The 21,283-nt window shown below is 45.2% G+C and overlaps 3 pseudogenes; all 3 read right to left on the minus strand.

Moving 5' to 3' along the window:
- Window positions 1-2,596: 2,596 nt before the first annotated feature.
- On the minus strand, window positions 2,597-4,023 carry LOC115931625 (olfactory receptor 7E24-like; annotated as a pseudogene).
- A 2,981-nt stretch (window positions 4,024-7,004) lies between these two features.
- Window positions 7,005-7,957, minus strand: LOC101145797 (olfactory receptor 7E24-like; annotated as a pseudogene).
- Window positions 7,958-20,091: 12,134 nt separating this feature from the next.
- LOC101146164 (olfactory receptor 7D4-like) lies at window positions 20,092-21,025 on the minus strand (annotated as a pseudogene).
- Window positions 21,026-21,283: the final 258 nt, after the last annotated feature.

Genomic DNA, 21,283 nt, shown 5'->3' on the forward strand with positions numbered 1-21,283 from the left:
CACCATGTGTCTACACCCTTGATATTATTCATAATATCCAGGGTACATATTTTTTCTAATATCAATGAGGGTGTACACCCTGTGATATTTTTCATAATATTTTAGGGAGATATTGCTTCTAATATCACTGTGAGGATACACCATGTGTGTACACTCTCTGATATTATTCCGTCTGTCCTAGAAAGATATTACTCCTGATATCACAGTAAGTGGTACCGCATGTGTGTCCACCCTGTGAAATTATTCATAATATCAAGAGTAAACATTACAGAGTGTGGACCCTGTGATATTTCTCAAAATATTGTAGGGAGATACTGCTTCTAATATCACAGTGGATACACACCATATGTGTTCATTCTGTGATATTATTCCTTATATCCTAGGGAGATATTACTCCTAATATCACAGAGGGTGTACACCCAGCGACATTATTCGTAATATCCTAGGAGGATGTTACTCCTAAAGTCACAGTGGGTATACACCCTGTGATATTATTCATAATATTCTAGGAGGATGTTACTTTTAAAGTCACAGGGCATGTACACCCTTTGATATCATTCGTAATATCCTAGGCAGATATAACTCCTAATATTATAGCGGGTGTACCCCATGTGTGTACACCCTTGATATTATTCATAATATCCAGGGTAAATATTGATTCTAATATCACAGAGGGTGTATATCCTGTGATATTTTTCATAATATTTTTGGAGATATTGCTTCTAATATCGCAATGGGTGTACCCCATGTGCATACACTCTGTGGTATTATTTTTTATATCCTAGGGAGATATTACCCCTAATATCACAGTGGGTGTGAGAGGTGACAGCGTGCTGGCAGTCCTCACAGCCCTCGCTCGCTCTCGGCGACTCCTCTGCCTGGGCTCCCACTTTGGAGGCACTTGAGGAGCCCTTCAGCCCACCGCTGCACTGTGGGAGCCCCTTTCTGGGCTGGCCAAGGCGGGAGCCGGCTCCCTCAGCTTGGAGGGACGTGTGGAGGGAAAGGCGCGAGCGGGAACCGGGGCTGCGCGCGGCGCTTGCGGGCCAGCTGGAGTTCCGGGTGGGCGTGGCCTTGGCGGGCCCGCACTCGGAGCAGCCGGCCGGCCCTGCCGGCCCCAGGCAATGAGGGGCTTAGCACCCGAGCCAGCGGCTGCGGAGGGTATACTGGGTCCCCCAGCAGTGCCAGCCCACCGGCGCTGCGCTCGATTTCTCGCCGGGCCTTAGCTGCCTTCCCGCGGGGCAGGGCTCGGGACCTGCAGCCCGCCATGCCTGAGCCTCCCACCCCCTCCATGGGCTCCTGTGTGGCTGGAACCTCCCCGATGAGCGCCGCCCCCTGCTCCACGGCGCCCAGTCCCATCGACCACCCAAGGGCTGAGGAGTGCGGGCGCACAGCGCGGGACTGGCAGGCAGCTCCACCTGCAGCCCCGGTGCAGGATCCACTGGGTGAAGCCAGCTGGGCTCCTGAGTCTGGTGGGGACGTGGAGAACCTCTATGTCTGGCTCAGGGATCGTAAATACACCAGTCAGCACACTGTGTCTAGCTCAGGGTTTGCGAATACACCAATGGACACTCTGTAGCTGGCTACTCTAGTGGGGCCTTGGAGAACCTTTGTGTCCACACTCTGTATCTAGCTAATCTGGTGGGACGTGGAGAAACTTTGTGTCTAGCTCAGGGATTGTAAAGGCACCAATCAGCGCCCTGTCAAAAACAGACCACTCGGCTCTACCAATCAGCAAGCTGTGGGTGGGGCCAGATAAGAGAATAAAAGCAGGCTGCCCGAGCCAGCGGTAGCAACTCGTCCGGGTCCTCATCCACGGTGCGGAAGTTTTGTTCTTTCGCTCTTTGGGTCCACACTGCTTTTATGAGCTGTAACGCTCACCGCGAAGGTCTGCAGCTTCACTCCTGAAGCCAGGGAGACCAGAACCCACCGGGAGGAACGAACAACTCCAGACGCGCTGCCTTAAGAGCTGTAACACTCACCGCGAAGGTCTGCGGCTTCACTCATGAGCCAGCGAGACCACAAACCTACCAGAAGGAAAAAACTCCGAACACATCCGAACATTAGAAGGAACAAACTCCAGACGCGCCACCTTAAGAGCTGTAACGCTCACCGCGAGGGTCCGTGGCTTCATTCTTGAAGTCAGTGAGACCAAGAACCCACCAATTCCGGACGCAGGTGTACATCCTTTTATATTATTCGTATTTGACCTTGCTGCCTTTTCTTTTCTTTTTTTTTTTTTTTTTTTGAGATGGAGTCTTGCTCTATGGCACAGGCTGGAGTGCAGTGGCGCGATTTTGGCTCACTGCAAGCTCCGCTTCCCGGATTCACGCCATTCTCCTGCCTCAGCCTCCCGAGTAGCTGGGGTTACAGGCGCCCACCAACACACCCGGCTAATTTTTTTGTATTTTTAGTAGAGACAGGGTTTCACCGTGTTAGCCAGGATGGTCTCGATCATCCTGACCTCGTGATCCGCCCACTTCGGCCTCCCAAAGTTCTGGGATTACAGGCATGAGCCACTGCGCCCGGCCCCTTGCTGCCTTTTCTAACTCACTAGTACGGAAGGAATGGAACAGATAATAAGATAATGAGATTAGACTCAGATTATTCTGCAGTGCAGCTGCCGCAGGGCACTTTTAATTTCCCTGTTTCTCAGGCTGTAGATGAAGGGGTTCACCATGGGAGTAACCACCGTGTACATCACTGAGGCCACTGCACCTTTTCTGGGATAAGAGGACATGTCTGAACTGAGGTACCCTCCAAAGCCTGTTCCATAAAATAAGCGAACAACTGACAGGTGAGAGCCACAGGTGGAGAAGGCTTTATACTTCCCACCTGATGATGAAACCCTCAGAATGGAGGAAACAATTTTATAGTAAGAGAAAAGGATTCCCCAAAATGGGAAGAAAACCAAATATGGCAGCAAGGAAATACATGACTATGTCATTGGTGAAGGTGTCACAACAGGCAAGGGTGGGGGAGTTGAGAAGGGTCACAGAAGAAATTGGGAATTTGCACATCCTTGAAGCAGGTAATTTGTAAGGCAATCCAGTTGTGCAGCTGGGAGTCTAAAAGACTGAGAAAAAAAAGACAACAAAACTAGTAAGCCACAGAAACATGGGTTCATGATGACTGGATAATACAGAGGGTGACAGATGACCACAAACCGGTCATAAGCCATCACACTCAGAAGCATGTCTTCCATGCATCCAAAAACGGCAAAAAGAGACATCTGAGTCAAGCAGCCCGCATAGGAGATGACTCTGCTGTGAGACTGGATGTCCACAATCATCTTGGAGACCATGGTGGAGGGGAAACCGATGCCGGCCAAGGACAGGTTGGAGAGGAATCTGGCTATTTCCTGGTTTCCATTTAATATTGGAGTTACAGAGGTGGTCTTAATTCACTTCTATTAGCCCTTGCATTGGATTGGCCTTTAATGTGCCAGAGACTTGTTTGATGCTTGTTTCAGTGAATCCCCAGGTCTAAGTATTTTGTCCAAATGAGTTACAATGGTATATTCCTTACTTATTGAACTTTAGTTATTTGATAACTGATACATCACTGAAATACTACAAGACATTCTCAGAAGGTGGCAATCAACGTGTTGACCAGGGTGGCAGTCATCTGAAGGCTAGAAGGTAGAGGATCAACTTCCAACCTCACTCACACGGTTGTTAACAGGATTCGGTTGCTCTGAAACATTAGAAAATTCCCTCAATTTCTTGCATTAAGGGTCTCTGCATAAAGCAGCTGACCACATGGCATTTGGCTTCCATCAATGCAAAGCAAGATGGGGCAGCAAAATAAAAGCTGAGGTCCTTCGTTCTATTCTCAGAGTGACATCGCATCACTTCTTCCACACTCTCGTAGTTGGGAATCAGTCACCAGGTGCATCTCACGCTAAATAGGAGCAGATTGCACAAGGGTATGAAAACCAGGAGGTGGGATGTCCTTGGGAACATCTCAGATGCTGCTCATCACACAGGCCCCATTTTCTGCCAGGACTTTGGGCTCCAAGGACATCAAGAACCAGGTCTGTTTCCTCTGTTTTCTTTTTCTTTCTTTTTTTCTTTTTGTGAGATGGAGTCTTGCTCTGTCACCCAGGCTGAAATGCAGTGGCACAATCGGCTCACTGCAACCTCTGCCTCCTGGGTTCAAGCCATTCTCCTGCCTCAGCTTCCCCAGTAACTGGAATTACAGGTGTGCACCACCACGCCCAGCTAATTTTTGTATTTTAGTAGAAATGGGGTTTCACATGTTGGACAGGCTGATCTTGAACTCCTGACCTCGTGATCCGCCCACCTTGGCCTCCCAAAGTGCTGGGAATACAGGCATGAGCCACCGCGCCCAGCCCTCAGTTTCCTCTGTTTTCTAGCATAGGATCCAACACACCACAATATCTCAACATGATTCAATGGAGACGGAGAACTTCCTCTGTGCTGGGTCCTTCTGTGGACCCCACCATACTGCTCCTAGACATGCAGTGCAATGTAGCCCCCTTCTGTAGCTGAATTTAGGCAATGTCCAGGGGTTTTGATTTCTGCTCACTTGAAAGGCTGAAGTAGCTTCAGAATATAAGGTTTTTTTATTTATTTACTTTTTAAGATGAAGTCTCACTCTGTCACCCAGGCTGGAGTGCAGTGGCATGATCTCAGCTCACTGTAACCTCTGCCTATGGAGTTCAAGCCATTCTCCCGCCTCAGCCTCCCACATAGCTGAAACTACAGGTATGTGCCACCACGCCCAGCTAATTTTTGTATTTTTAGTAGAGATGGGGTTTCACTATCTTGGCCAGGCTGGTCTCAATCTCCTTACCTCGGGTGAGTCACCCAACTAGGCCTCCCAAAATGCTGGCATTACAGTCATGAGTCACCCCACCCGGTCCAGAATATAGCTTCTATAGTATCATTGTGTGTTCCCAGCTCTTGAGCACTCTAATAAAAGGTGTTTTCTGGCTGCCTGGGTTTTTTCTAATAGATCACGTGAGATGCACGTGAAGAGTGGTCTGTTGCCATCTTCTGCATTTTATCGATGGAGCTCCCTGGCTGAGAAATATCTACTCTAAGGAAATGAGATTTATGGCCTGGCGCGATGGCTCATGCCTGTAGTCCCAGCACTTTGGGAGGCCAAGGCAGGCGGATCGTCTGTGATCAGGAGTTCGAGATCAGCCTGGCCAACGTAGTGAAACCCCGTCTCTACTAAATATACAAAAAAAAAAAAAAAATTAGCCAGGCATGGTTGTGGTCGACTGCAGTCCCAACTATTTGAGAGGCTGAGGCAGGAGAATCCCTTGAACCCTGGAGGCGGAGGTTGCACTAAGTCGAGATCGCACCACTGCACCCCAGCCTGGGCGACAGAGTGAGACTCTGAAAAAAAAGAAAAAGAAATGAGATTTTTCTTTAGCGGACATAAAGAACACTTTCATATACACCAGATGAAATTGGATATGTATGAAAGGATGTGATTGACCTGTGGTGTGTAGATAAATGACAGCGTATTTGAGGGAGACCAGATGGCAGGTGTATAGAGGTAAATAGGGAAAGAAGTCTATGATTTGAGACACATAGAATGACAGCACATTGGAAAAAAGAATATACTTATTTTTTGAGACAGAATCTTCCTCTGTCACCCAGGCTGGAGTGCAATGGTGCAATCACAGCTCAGTGTCACCTCAAACTCCTGGGCTCAAGCAATCCTCCAAACTTCACCCTCTAGAATAGCTAGGACTACAGGAATGTGCCACCACACCCAGCTAATTTTTTATTTATTTTTATTTATTTTTTTGAGATAGAGTCTCTCTCTGTCGCCCAGGCTGGAGTGCAGTGGCACGATCCCGGCTCACTGCAACCTCCGCCTCCCAGGTTCAAGCGATTCTCCTACCTCAACCTCCTGAGTAGCTGGGACTACAGGCTTGTACCCCCATGCCCAGCTAATTTTTGTGTTTTTAGTAGCGACATGGTTTTGCCATGTTGGCCAGGCTGGTCTCCAACTCTTGGCCTCAAGTGATCCACCCGCCTTGGCCTTCAAAAGTACTGGGATTACAGGCGTGAGCCACTGCACCTAGCTTGTAATACTGTTCTTGCCAGTACATTTGACTATATCCCCTCAAACAGCCTCTCAGTTAAGCAATTATCGCTCTACAGATAAAATATTAATCATTCGATAGAAATATGATTTATATCATACCCTGAGCCATGCAGCTTATAACATTATTACTAATATATTCTGGAAATATGCACATAAAATTAAATTATTTAAATGTGATACTAGAAGCTACCATTTGATGGGAAACTACTCTGACTGGTTCATGACACAAGATATACAATCGGCTGGGCACAGTGCCTCATACCTGTAATCCCAGCACTTCGGGAGGCCAAGGCGGGTGGATCATGAGGTCAGGAGTTCAATACCAGCCTGGCCAGGATGGTGAAACCCCATCTCTATTAAAAATACAAAAAAATTAGCTAGGAGTGGTGGTGGGCACCTGTAATCCCAGCTACTCGGGAGGCTGAGGCAGAGAGTTGCTTGAACCCGGGAGGCAGAGGTTGCAGTGAGTCGAGATCATGCCACTGCACACCAGCCTGGGTGACAGAGGAAGACTCCATCTCAAAAAAAAAAATAAAATAATAAAAATAAAAAGATATGCAATCATTGCATGGCCTTGGGAAAAAAAAAAGGCTATTGCACTCACTTTGCTGCAGAGAAATCTGAGGCTCAGAAAGGAGCTGTGAGTTGTGATATCACCAGGACACCAGTGTCATTGCTCAGACACTCCTAGACACAAGGACGCTGTTGAGGTATATTGGATCCACTTGTGATGTTTATGATGAACAAATGATACCAGAATACTCACCCGTTCCAACTAAAGACCCAAAAAAGGAAGCAATATTCATACATGAAACATGGAGAGAAACGAAAGCAAACAAGCAACAAAAATAATGTGACCAAAGAGACAGAATTTGCAAATTGACATGTTTGATTTTGCCATGTATTTCAGCCCCCACTACAGAAAGGATGGAACAGATAATGAGATTAGACTGTTCTGCTGTGCAGCCTCCACAGGGCACTTTTAATGTCCCTGTTTCTCAGGCTGTAGATGAAGGGGTTCAGCATAGGGATGACCACAGTGTACATCACTGGGGTGACCGCACCCTTCCTGGGGAAAGAGGACACAGCTGAACGGAGGTAGGCTCCAAGTCCTGTTCCATAAAATAAGTAAACAACTGCCAGGTGAGAGCCACATGTGGAGAAGGCTTTATACTTCCCATCTGATGATGGAATTCTTGGAATGGAGGAGACAATTTTATAGTAAGACAAAAGGATCCCTGAGATGGGAAGAAAACCAAATATAACACTATCTAAATACATGAATATGTTATTGATGACGCTGTCAGAACAGGCAAGGTTGAGAAGTTGAGATGGATCACAGAAAAAATTAAAGATTTCCACATTCTTGAAGCAGGTGAATTGTAACACAATCTGATTGTGCAGCTGGGAGTTCAACAGGCTAAGAATAAAAGACACCAAAACTAAGAAGACACAGAGATGGGGATTCATGATGACTGGGTAGCGTAGGGGGTGACAAATGGCCACAAACCGGTCATAGGCCATCACAGTCAGGACCATGTCATTCATACACACAAAATAGATAAAGACATCTGCATCAAGCAGCCCGCATAGGAGATGATTCTGCTGTGAGATTGCATATCAACAATCATCTTAGGGATGGTGGCAGAGGTGAGTCCGATGTCAGCCAAGGACAAGTTGGAGAGGAAGAAGTACATGGGGCTGTGGAGGTGGGAGTCAGAGCTGATGTCCAGGATGATGAGCAGGTTCCCCAGCACCGTGACCAGGTACATGGACAGGAACAGCCCAAAGAGGACTGGCTGCAGTTCTGGATCATCTGAGAGTCCCAGGAGGAGGAATTCTGAGACACCTGTGAGATTCTGCGAGTCTGTGTAACTTGGACACCTTGAGAAGAAAAGAGGGTTGAAAAAATAAAAGACATAAATCAGCACTTACTGCTGTGTGCATATTTTGGATACAAGCAATTCACAAGTAACATTTTCACACTTGAAGACCATACACCCTCAGCAATATTTCTCAGTTGTGAAAAACCCAAAAATCTCATAATTATTACATGATTTACTTTTTTGCTATTCAACTCTTTCTGTATATACCTACTTCAGAGAAAATCCACTGAAGAATGTTAAAAGATCAAGGACGTAATATATAACAAATCCATGATTGCAGTAAAATATGGCCTAGTCTTTTCAGAAAAAAAAATAAGAAATATACTTCTCTAAGAAAAAAAAGCCCAATTTAATTAAAAGAAATTAAGAAGCAGTGAAATATAATTCATTTTATTCTGACACTGTGCTACAAACTCCTTGGATGTAGAATATTTATAAACACTGTACAAGAGCTAGGAGCACATTATCTGGAAACTAAAACAGACCTGCTAGTTCATAATCAGAAGACCTTTTTACATACCAATTACTTTTCATATTTTTTATCATTCTTAGGTTTTCTGACATCATTTCTTCACACAAGTAAATGCACACTCAAATATAGGAGCTATGTTTCCAAATTTATTTAATATATAGCTCTTGTCTTTGGCTTATGTTTTCTTTGGGTTTTGATAAGAAAGTTTTGTTGGACATAATCGTAGGCCTTCAGCGACCACACAGCTATCGATAATGTGTAATGCATGTGTCATCACTAAATAATAATGAAGTTTAATAACATTTTCTCTTTATTTTATTTTAGCCTGGAATGATGTGAAACTCAAAATTGTGTCTAAGCGCAAGAATCAGGTTTACCTGCCCTCTTTGTGCCTTTTGTTCATTCTGATATAGCTACAAAAATCTCTGTGATGGTATTTCAGTACTTGAACATTGCAGATGCTATTAAATGGAATTCTAAGGTCCCTGTGTCTGTGACATAGACATAAACAGGTGTTATCTTGTATCTCATTTTATTAGACATTCCTAAAGGGATGAAAGGACAGACAAGAAACCACCAACTGTGTTGAGGTCACACTAATCACAGCCAATTTTTTGTGATCCAAGGAAGGGCCTATCCAGTATTTAACGGGGAACTTTATTTTTGATGCCTCCTTTGGGACTGGCAAGATATAGGCTCTGGGGGATCAGAAACGAAAGAGACGCAAACATTCCTGTCATAATACTCAGCACTTACTTAGATAGGTGCGAATGTCAAATGTCCTGTCAGGGATGTAGGGAACTGTAACTTCAGGCCAGAGGACATTTCAGTTCAATTGTATGAAGATTAAGCTTAAAATAGTAATAAGAATATCAAAATTCACTTTGGTTTTATGTATCCATCACATAGAGATCAGCAGAGAACACCCATGATCTGTTGAATCATCACTCACTGTAGTTGGGTCAACTAGAAATCAGCTCAGATGATAGTGCTGAGTCTCAGAGACACAGAGATCTCACCCCGTGTCACAGAGTTCAGGGAAATGGGCAGATTCAAAACTAAATGGTCAGTCTCTGAGGCCCAGACACTACCCTTCTTCATTATTGTTCAGCTCTCAGAAAGTCTTAAGCAGAGGTGGGAGTTCTTAACTACAGGCACTTCTGGGTGCATTTAGAAACGAGTTCCAGCTTCCTGAATAGAAATGGAGCCAAGACCCTGATTTTATGTCTCCTTTGAGGAGGTGGAGAGCCACAAGGAAAGCCAGGAACGGGGGAAAGGGAGAGATGCACCCTGAATGATTCTGTGCCAGTTCTTTCTGGGATCTTTGATGTGATCTCAGCTGCCCTTTCTATACCTGATACTGTGAATGTAGCACCCTCTAGTCTAGCTGTGGTCTACCAGGAACCCCCCAAGGGAAGGGCACAGTGAGCAAGGGCATCTGCCAGGACTGACAGGGATTTGAGAGGGCAGGTTGGACTCAGAGAGAGGCCTGGCCCAATGCCATGTGTCTGGACTTAGACGGCTCCTTTCCTATTCTATAATTAAGAATAATGCGGCAGGTATAATTCAGGGAAGACTAAGCAGATGAAAGAGAACAGGCTTCATAGAACATGAAGCCAAGAGTCTGGCATTCAAGAAGTCCTCAGTAAAAGTTCCTGATATCCTGGTGACGGTCATCTTCCTCCTCATCCTCATCATCACTTTCATAATCCTTTTGGCATGCTTAGGGAACACGCTATTATGAGTGAGATGTCTTTGGGAAGTTGAACCAGTGTGGAAGAAAAGTTAAACTTTGAATGAGATTTCTGAGAACAATCACAACCCAGAACATAAACTCCACGGTCATCCGAGCTGACATTTTGCACGTGGGTCTCCTCCCATCTGCCACCCCACTGTCCTGTTTGTCCTGAGGATGAGGAAACAAGGCTCCCGACCGTCCCTCAGCACTCACTGAGCTGCGCTTCCCCTCTGCTGGGCCATGACCACGGAGAGCAGGTCCGCTGTCCTCCCTGCATGGTGCACGATGGAGGCTCAGGCTCCGTCCTCAGGACTGGCAGGAAGACAGGGTCAGACATGAGCCTCCTGATGCAGATGACAGGTGTGGAGCCCACTGGACTGGAAGCTCACACTGCAGGGCTGGAGGCACAGGCTGAGTGTTTACTATCCTATGGCCTTGGGGGCTCAAGGCACAGAGCTCCTCATTAGCCAAACTGGCCCAAGTTCCCCAGTCTCTAAGGACTGCCTCATTAATGCAAGATAAAGCAGAAAAAACGAACATCCCCAGGAACTTTTGGGCTCTTCCTCTAATCAGGAGAAAGCTTGTGTTCATCGTTCACGTCTTTCATTTCTTTTTCTTTTTCAAGGATGCATCTTTTTTAAGTTTTCATATTTTTATCATGGCAAAATATACCACATTTAATATAAAAATTATAAATATAGGTTTATACAAAATGGTAAGTAACATTTTACCATTTATCCTCTTCAAAATGGTAACCAATACCATTTTAACCACTTTTCACTGTACAGTTTGCTGGCATTAAGTACATCCACAGTGTTGTGCAACCACCACCATCATGCATCTGCTCAATATATTTCTCTTTCAGAACAGAAACTCCTGACTGCAAGCAATCCACCCAGCTTGGCTTCCCGAAGTGCTAGCATTACAGGTGTGAGCCACTGCACCTGGCCATTTTGTATGCTCATTGTCTATTTGTTTATCTTCTTTAGAGAAATGTCTATTCTAGTCCTCTTGATGGAGCAGTTAACTCCCATTAATATCAAGCAATAGATTGTTCAATACTTCATTATGCAAAAATAAATAATAGGTCTTTTTTTTATTTTAAAACATCAAGCAACAGGGCCACAGAGTGGCAGTTAAAAAAAAAAAAAAAAGCTACCGTTGTTTCAACCTTCAATCAGAACACAGAGATCCCCATATTCTTGTCATCAGAAGCTACTCACGGAGTCCAGCCCACACTCAAGAAGAGGAGATGACACTCGGGCATGAAAACTAGGAGGCAGGGACCCTTGGAAGGGTCTTAGGAGCCACCCGCAGGCTTCATCCTCTATCAGGGTTTTGTACTCTAAGCACAGCAACACTCTGCAGATATCCAGCATAATCCCCAATTCATCACACCACTATGATTACAACCAAAAAATTCCAAAAAAAGAAAATGTCTGGAAGGAAAAACTGGCACTTGGGCAGAACTTCTTCTATATTGAGTACCCACCTGACCAAGCAGTGCACAGAAGCCTCCCTGGATTCTCTTACCCCTGTAGAGTCCTGCCATTGACATCAGGCCAACCCGCAGCCACTCTATGCCTAAGAACAACAAATCTCCCCTGCAGCTTCCGATTTCCACTCAGTTATCAAGGGATCATTTTGCTAGTCCACAATGTGTCATCATTGTTTTTCTTTGTGTTTACAGCTTGGGGACTGCCCTTCCCATTAGTGCATTTCCCTGACATTGCCCAAGATATTATGGGTATTTCAAGTTTCAAGATTTCAGTAATGCACCGCGTAAGGATGTTTCAATGACCAGACTACATACACAGTGATGGTTCCGTAAGATTTTAAGGGAGCTGAAAAATCCCTATAGCCTAGTAATGTCATAGCCGTTGTGACATCATAATGATAGCAGTGGCTGCTGCCATCAGGCCAGCTGCAGCAGAGAAGGGGCACCTGGGGCTGCAAACTCCATGGAGCCAGAAGGAGCCCCGCCCATCCCTTATGAGCTGGGGCTGGAGCTCCCCAGGTGCTGTTGCAGCCGCCCAATCCATGGATGCAGACCCAGGCCTCCAGCTCCACAGAGCAGGCAGGAGCCTGTGCTCTCCTGAGTGGGGCTACAGCTGCCCAATCTGGCTGTGGTTCCGAGCCTCCCTGTGCTCTTGGAGGCGGGCAGGAGCAGACAGGATCTGCTCTCCCGGGTGCAGCTGTAGCCGACTGACCCACAGCTGCAGACCTGGGGCTCCCACTCCATGGAGCAGGAAGGAGCCAGGGACTAGTGGGAGCCCCAACCCTCCCGAGTTGGCATGGCAGGAGCTCCCGGGGTGTAGCTGCCACTGCCCTCCCAGGCACAGGACCCAGGCATATCTGCAGCCTCCACCCTCGGGGGCGTGGGAAGGACCCTCCAATCACTGCAGGCTTGGCAGTGTCTGCTCCCACAGCCTGGCCTCTTTCCCTTCTGGTGCCTCCTCCAGTCTCAGAGAGGGGTTGGGACCAGCTCTGGGGCCATAAATGGCAGTGGGATACAGAGTTCTGGTTAAAAGGGGCAGGTCCCCAGTAAGACCCTACCTTCAGGCCATGGAAGGCCTGAAGGCTAGACACCATGATGCCAGTCTCATGGATGGAGTGGGGACTTGTAGTGCCTCCTCTGGCCCACCCATGGCTGCCCATGGACCGATCAGCATGTGCTTCCTCCGCTCTGAGGTCCATAAAAGCCCCGGACTCAGCCAGAGCAGGGCAGAGGATGGAGAGATGACCAGACCACCTGTTAGCAGGGAGGAGCCACCTTCTCCAGGGCCCCATCTCAACTGAGAGCTGAACACTCCACCAGACGACCTGCCTACAGAGAGCAGTTACCCACTGTGGGTCTCCTCTAAGCTGTTGTAACACTCAATAAAGCTCCTCTTCATCTTGTTCACCCTCCAGTTGCCTGCATACCTCATTCTTCCTGGATGCAAGACAAGAATTCAGGCAAAGGCACCACTGGCCACAGAGCTTTCCAGACAGAAAAGTGAAATCCTAAAGATCCCATAACAATAACACAATGTATTCCCCACGTTTGTGATGATGCTTGTGTAAACGAACCTACTGCACTGCCAGTTACGTAATACTGTAGCACATATAATTCTAGGTAGTATGTAATGCTTGACAGTCATCATAAATGACCATGTTAGTGATTTATGTATTTACTATACTATACTTTTAATCATATCTTAGAGTGTTGTCCTTCTATTTTTTATTATTTTTTAAATTTATTTATTTTTTATTATACTTTTAAGCTTTAGGGTACATGTGCAAAATGTGCAAGTTTGTTACATATATATACATGTGCCATGTTGGTGTGCTGCACCCATTAACTAATCATTTACATTAGGTATATCTCCTAATGCTATTCCTCCCCGCTCCCCCGATCCCATGACAGGCCCCAGTGTGTGCTGTTCCCCATCCTGTGTCCAAGTGTTCTCATTGTTCAATTTCCACCTATGAGTGAGGACATGCAGTGTTTGGTTTTCTGTCCTTGCAATAGTTTGCTCAGAATGATGGTTTCCAGCTTCATCCATGTTCCTACAAAGGACATGAACTCATCCTTTTTTATGGCTGCATAGTATTTCATGGTGTATATGTGCCACGTTTTCTTAATCCAGTCTATCATTGATGTCATCCTTCTATTTTTATATTTTAAAAAATTAACTGGAAACAGCCTCAGGCAGGTCCTTCAGGAGGTATTTTGGAAGAAGGCATTGTTGTGATAGATGACAGCTCCATGAGTGGCATCGAGACTTTCCAGTGGGACAAGATGTGGAGGTGGGAGATGTTGTATTCATGCTCCTGACCCTGTGTATGCCTGGGCTAATGTGTGTTCGTATCTTCATTTTTTGGTGTTTTTTTTTTTTCAGGGACTGTGTCTCGCTATGTGGACCAGGCAGGTCTCAAACTCCTGGCCACAAGTGAATCTCTTCCTGACTCTCCAAAAGTACTGGGATTACAGGCGTGAATCACAGCTCCTGGCTATGTGTCATAGTTTTTAACAGAAAAAAATTTTAACTAAAAAAAAAAAACTTAATAGAAAAAAGTTATAGAATAAGGATAGAAAGAAAATAACTTTTGTAACAGCTGTACAATCTGTGTTTTAAGCTAAGTGTTATCACAAAACAGTCAAAAGCCTTTTTTAAAAAGTGAAAATGTTACAGTAAGCAAGGTTAATTGATTCTTGAAAACAGAAAAATATTTTTTACAAATTTAGTGTCGCCTAAGTGTACAGTGTTTCTAAAGTCTTATAATGATGTACAGTAATGTCCTAGGCCTTCACATTCACCCCCTACTCAACGACTCACCCAGATCAACTTCCAGTCCTGCAAGCTCCATTCATGGTAAGTACCCTAAACAGGTGGACCTTCTTTTGTCTTTTAGACTGTACCTTTAAACTATATTTTAACTGTACCTTTTCTATGTTTAGATACACAAATACCATTGCACTACTATTGCCTACAGTATTCAGCACAGTGACATGCTGTGTGGGTTTGTAGCCTAAGAGCAGTAGGTCATAGCGTAGAAACTAGGTGTGTAGTGGGCTCTACTATCAAGTTAGTCTTGATTCCTCTTTCTTTTTTATTTTTATTTTTGTGTTTTGTTTTGTTTGTTTTGTTTTGCTTTTGAGACGGAGTCTTGCTTTGTCACCAGGCTTGTAGTGCAGCGGCGCCATCTCGGCTCACTGCAACCTCCACCTCCCAAGTTCAAGTGATTCTCCTGCCTCAGCCCCAAAAGTAGCTGGGATTACAGGCATCCACCACCACACCCAGGTAATTTTTTTTGTATTTTTAGTAGAGATAGGGTTTCAACATATTGGCCAGCATGATTTCAATTTCTTGGCCTCGTGATCTGCCCACCTCAGCCTCCCAAAGTACTGGCATTACAGGTGTGAGCCACTGCTCCGGGCCTGATTCCTCTTTCAATATCGTTACCTTCTCTGTGATCTCACACGTTTTGAGTACTATAAAGGAAAGTCTTTGTAGCAATCAGACTCAGCTATTCTCTCCAAATTAAACATACGCAAGTCGTCAAGACAGTGAGCTTTGATCTCTTTGCAGTCCAAAGTCCTTTGCAGAATGTCATGTTATTGATTTAAACTAGCAAGACATTGGGTAATTCCATTGCCAAAACCATATATCAGTTGGTAGAAATTTGCTATGAAGTGTGGAAAGTCATTGATCGTGTCAAAGAAAAATTACATCACATGGGGTCAAGCTGGCAAGGAAGACTTTATTCAAGACAATTGCAATAAGGGTCAAGACTATTGCCTTAGGGAGGCCAGGCGATGTGGCTCACGCCTGTAATCCCAGCACTTTGGGAGGCCGAGGCAGATGGATCACAAGGTCAAGAATCGAGACCATTCGGGCCAACATGGTGAAACCCTGTCTCTACTAAAAATACAAAAATTAGCTGGGCATGGTGGCAGATGCCTGTAGTCCCAGCTACTCAGGAGGCTGAGGCAGGAGAATCACTTGAACCCATGAGGCAGAGGTTGCAGTGAGCCAGCATTGCGCCACTGCACTCTAGCTCGGCGACAGAGGGATGCTCCGTCTCAAAAAAAAAAAAAAAAAGACTATTGCATTAGGGAAAAGAGATTGAACTCAACTCCACTGAAACAAAAATGAGAGGATTTTCAAATGCTGGAGTGAGCTAATGGAAAAGTCCAGGAAGACGTTAGGGAGGAGGTTGTCCAGTGTGATTTGGCCATGTGTGTTCACTAATTGTCACTTACAGAAGGCTCCTGCCCTCCCAAAGAAGCTGAAAGATAGGGATGTTGTTTTTATTAATAGTTACATTTCAAAGGGATGGCAACCAGGTCCTTGAGAAAGACATTTCTGGGTTATACAACTGGGATGTGGCAGGGCGTGATGGCTCAAACCTGTAATCCCAGCACTTAGGGAGGCCAAAGTGGGATGATCATTTGAGCCAAGGAATTCAAGACCAGCCTGGGCAACATAGCAAGACCCCATCTCTACCAGGAAAAAAAAATTAGCCAGGCATGGTGGCCTGTATGCCTGTAATCCCAGCTGCTTGGGAGTCTGAGGCAAGAGGATCACTTGAGCCTAGGAGTTCGAGGTTGCAATGAGCTATGATCACGCCACTGCACTCCAGCCTAGGTGACAGAGTGACAGTCTCATAAAAAAAAAAAAGGCATGAAACTTAAAAATGATTTATCTCCCTTTCAAGGGAGCAGATAAATAATTTGCAATCACAAGTTTTTTAAAGTAAATGCTCTAAAAAAGGTCAGGGCTCTGTAGTCAGGAAGAAACCTAGCTCGTTTTGTAAAGCTGAGGAAACCGTTAAAGCCATCTTAGTCCATTGAAAATCAGAATTTTCAAAACTGTTGTTCCAACTCTTGGATATTTAAACATAGCACCGTTAACTGTCATAGTAAAACAGAGGTGTTCTTGTTGTTGTCATTGTCGTTGTTGTTGTTTTGAGATGAAGTCTCACTCTGTCGTCCAGGCTGGGGTGCAGTGGCGCAATCTCACTGCATTGGATGATGATTTGCAGCATCATCCAAAGACACATATCCGATTGCTTCTTGGGACATCCCTGCATAATCTCTCCTTACACCAAGGTATTCACTGCAACCCCCGCCTCCCAGGTTCAAGCGATTCTCCTGCCTCAGCCTCCCGAGTAGCTGGAACTACAGGTGTGCGCTACCACACCCAGCTAACTTTTGTATTTTTAGTAGAGATGGGGTTTCACCATATTGACCAGCCTAGTCTTGAACTCCTGACTTCAAGTGATCTGCCTGCCTCAGCCTCCCAAAGTGCTGGGATTATAGGCGTGAGCCACCGCGCCCAGCCTAAAACAGAGGTTTTATATTGTTTTTTTACTAGTATCTTGAGTTCCAAGCTCAAATGGCAACACTAAAAGTGAGAGGCAAGGTAGGCTATCAGGCAGCAAGTCTAAAATGGTAAACAGGGTCCATGACCCACAGGGATTTGTGGTGATGGCAACAGATTGTAGATGAGCAGACATCAAGTGTATTGTTTGACCTACATATCCAAAAATATCATGATCAAGTCTGCAGAAGTCAGATGTCAGCTGCCACCATTGAAAATCATGATTCTTCTACTAGTTTTCTTGTTTTTTAATGATCACTGCACATTTAATCTTTAAATATGTACATTAGGCCAGGCACGGTGGTTTATGCCTGTAATCCCAGCACTTTCAGAGGCTGAGGCGGGCAGATCATGACATCAAAAGATGGAGACCATCCTGGCCAACATGGTGAAACCCCGTCTCTACTAAAAATACAAAAATTAGCTGGGCGTGGTGGTGGGCGCTTGTAGTCCCAGCTACTCAGGAGGCTGAGGCAGGGAAATAGCTTGAACTCAGGAGGCAGAAGTTGCAGTGAGCCAAGATCCCGCCACTGCACTCCAGCCTGGCGACAGAGTAAGACTCCGTCAAAAAAAAAGGACATTAAACATCACATTTGGGTTTTATTTAAAAACTCCATTTTTGTGCCTTGTTTCATAATACATACTTATAGTTTAAGTGTTTTTCTATTGTAAAATGACATGACTTTCTTAAGGACCACATGGTGTAATAGCAAATTGAACTTGTCTTCTACCAGTTTTCATACTTAAGCCTGTTTTCAGATTTAGAGCATTGAAATTGAAGAGTTGCTGGGCTCATCTTTGGATGTCAGTATATGGCCTCTAAATAGTCATATTCCTCGAGGACCACATGGTGGCAAGTTGATTACATCAGACACTTTGCACCCCAGGGTAGGCAGCAATTCATCTTTACTGAGATGAATATTTATTTATGTACTTACGTTTGCCTTTCCTGCCACAGTGCCTTGGCAAACAGCATCATCCAAAGACATATTATCCAATTTCTTGTTGGAATATCCCTCCATAATCTCACCTTACACCAAGGTACTTGTTTTATGGTGGAGGAGATATTAAAATGAACATTTAGGAAGAGATCCAGTAGTTCTAATGGATTTGCAGCATCTGAAGCTGCTCAGCACTATATACCTAGATTCTGGCAACTCTGTGATTCAGTTCTCACTCTCCTGAATCATAAGCTAGTGCTCGCTGCTGGCACCATATTTGAAGATGTTTCTACATTCAGCCAGGTGCTGTTACTGTCTAAACTCCTGTTTTGGGCCTCTGTGAATTCACCTGCAAAATCAGGCAACTAGACAAAATACAGCATGATCAGACCTAAAATTCTGGGCAGATGGTTTGTCTGTTTCTGGTGATACATTTTCTTTTTTCTTTCTTTCCTTTTTTTTTTTTTTTTTTTTTTTTTGAGATGGAGTTTCGTTCTTGTTGCCCAGGCTGGCGTGCAGTGGCGCTATCTCGCCTCACCACAACCTCTCCCTCCCAGGTTCAAGCCATTCTCCTGCCTCAGCCTCCCGAGTAGCTGAGATTACAGGTGTGGGCCACCACACCCAGCTAATTTTGTATTTTTAGTAGAGATGGGGTTTTGCCATGTTAGTCAGGCTGGTCTCAAACTCCTGACCTCAGGTGATCCACCCACCTTCCACCTTGGCCTCCCAAATTGCTGTAATTACAGGTGTGAACCACCGCACCCGGCCTTTTTTTTTTTTTTTTTTTTAAGCAGGGTCTCTTTCTGTCTCTGAGGCTAGAGTGCAGTAGCGCCATCACGGCTCACTACATGCTCAAACTCTTGGGCTCAAGTGATCTTCCTGCCTCAGCCTCCCAAGTGGCTGGGACTATAGGTGAACACTACAATAGCTGGCTTTTTAAAAATTTTTTTGAGACTCTTGACCTCAGGTGATCCACCCGCCTCGACCTCCCAAATTGCTGGGATTACAGGTGTGAGCCACCATGCCCGGCCTATTTCTTTTTTTTGTAAAGAAAGGGTCTCCCTATTTTCTTTATTTTAGAGGCTATCAAAGCTTATTTTAGAAATGTACTAAACAAACATATGGAGAAATGTTCAACCTCGCTAATAAGGAAATAAATTATTTATCCATCAATCTATTTTAAGTTTGAACATATAACATGATCTGATAACATTCTAAGATTGCAGATTTAACTCTATGGGGCAAGAAATTATTTTCACTTCTGTATCCCAGGCACCTAGAACAGCCTGGCACACTATAAGGTCCAATAAATACTGTCAAACGATCATTGAGAAAGGTTTAAGAAAAGATTGTCAAATGAATGAACTTGATAAGAGCTAGCAATGGTTAATGGTAAAATGAACTATTTCATAACTTTTATCCAACAATGTCTGAGTTGAGTACTTAAACTTGTTGTATTAACCCTCAGGAATCAACACAAACAAATCTACAAACACCAAGCTGAGGTGCAATCGTGGAAAATGTAAAAGGAGGAGATGAAAGGGTAGAACTGAAGGATAACAGAGAAGTCTCTTTGTATAAGACTCATACAAAGTACTCACAGTACTCACAAGGTAATGTTGACCAAAGGCAGAGAAACAGAGAAACAAATTCCATGAGATTAAGAGGCAGAATTTTTTTTTGAGACATTTTACTATCTTTGTTGCCCAGACTGGTCTTGAACTTCTGGTCTCAAGTGATCTTCCTGTCTCAGCCTCCCAAAGCACTGGGATTACAGGTGTGAGCCACTGCGCCTGGCCTACAGGCAGAATTTCTTTAGTTGCTGTTGTTTTTGAGACAGGGTCTGGCTCTATTGCCCAGGCTAGAGTGCAGTGGCATGATCTCGACTCACTGAAGCCTCAGCCTCCTGGACTCAAGGGATCCTCCCACCTCAGCCTCCTGAGTAGCTGGGACCACAGGTACACACCACCATGCCTGGCTAAATTTTATATTTTTTTGTAGAGACAGGGTCTTGCTATGTTGCCCAGGCTGGTCCAGAATTTCTTTAGCTCACTGCTGCTACCTCTGCCAACTCAGAAGCCCAGGACCAATGTCCCCGTCATTGAGCATACAGCATTCTCCCAAGCAGTGTTTCTAGGGTCCTCTTGATGTCCCTGTTCCACAAGCAATAGATGAAGGGGTTCAGCATGGGGGTGACCACAGTGTACATGACCGAGGCCACCATGCCCCACCAGGAAGAGGACGATGCATTGGAACTAAGATACACACCAAGGCCTGTCCCATAGAATAAAGAAACCACAAACAGATGAGATCCACAGGTAGAAAAGGCTTTGTGTTTCCCATCTGTGGATGGGATTCTCAGGATATAGGAGACAATTTGGGTGTAGGAGGAAAGGATCCCTGAGAAGGGCACAAAGTCCAGAAGGGCGGTCACCACGTACAGCAGGATGTAATTGACGTGTGTGTCTGAGCAGGTAAGCGTGAGGACCTGAGCAAGCTCACAGTAAAAGTGCTGAATGACCCAACTGGTGCAGAAGGACACCTGCAGCATCAACAGACTCTGGATCAGGGAGTATGACAAGCTGAGGAACCAGGACACAAGAACCAGTAGGCCACAGAGGCGGGGTTCATGATGACACGGTAGTACAGGGGGTGACAGATGGCCACATACCGGTCATAGGCCATCACGGTGAGGAGAAATGTGTCCATGCCTCCAAAAACCATGAAAAAATACATCTGGGTGATGCAGCCTGCATAGCTGATGGCATTGCTCTGCACCTGGATGTTCACCAGCATCTTGGGGACTGCGGTGGAGGTGAAACTGATGTCAGCCAGGGACAGATTGGAGAGAAGTACATGGGGGTGTGGAGGTGGGAGTCAGAGCTGATGGCCAGGATGATGAGCAGGTTCCCCAGAACGGTGACCAGGTACATGGACAGAAACAGTGCAAAGAGCAACCGTTGATCCTCTAGGTCTTGGGAAAATCCCAGGAGTAAAAATTCTGAAACTCTTGTTTGATTTCCCAAGTCCATGTTGCTGACACATCAGCTAGACAGTTAAGGAAGGGAAGAAACATGAAATAGATGCTGAACAGGCTCCAAAATCTCTCTGCTTTTTTATTTCTTGAGGTGAATAATTGGATACAAAAGCTTTAAAATTTCAAAACTTAGGAATCCTACATTCTGTCATTTGTTATAGGCAACATTTCATGACGTTGACTAACCCCTGTTCATTGGCCTCTCAGAGGCTTACCCATTCCCTTTTTCTCTGCTTTAGAATCATCAAATCTA

This window comes from Gorilla gorilla, chromosome 20 (genome assembly GCF_029281585.2).
Source record: "Gorilla gorilla gorilla isolate KB3781 chromosome 20, NHGRI_mGorGor1-v2.1_pri, whole genome shotgun sequence".
Lineage (NCBI taxonomy): Eukaryota > Metazoa > Chordata > Mammalia > Primates > Hominidae > Gorilla > Gorilla gorilla.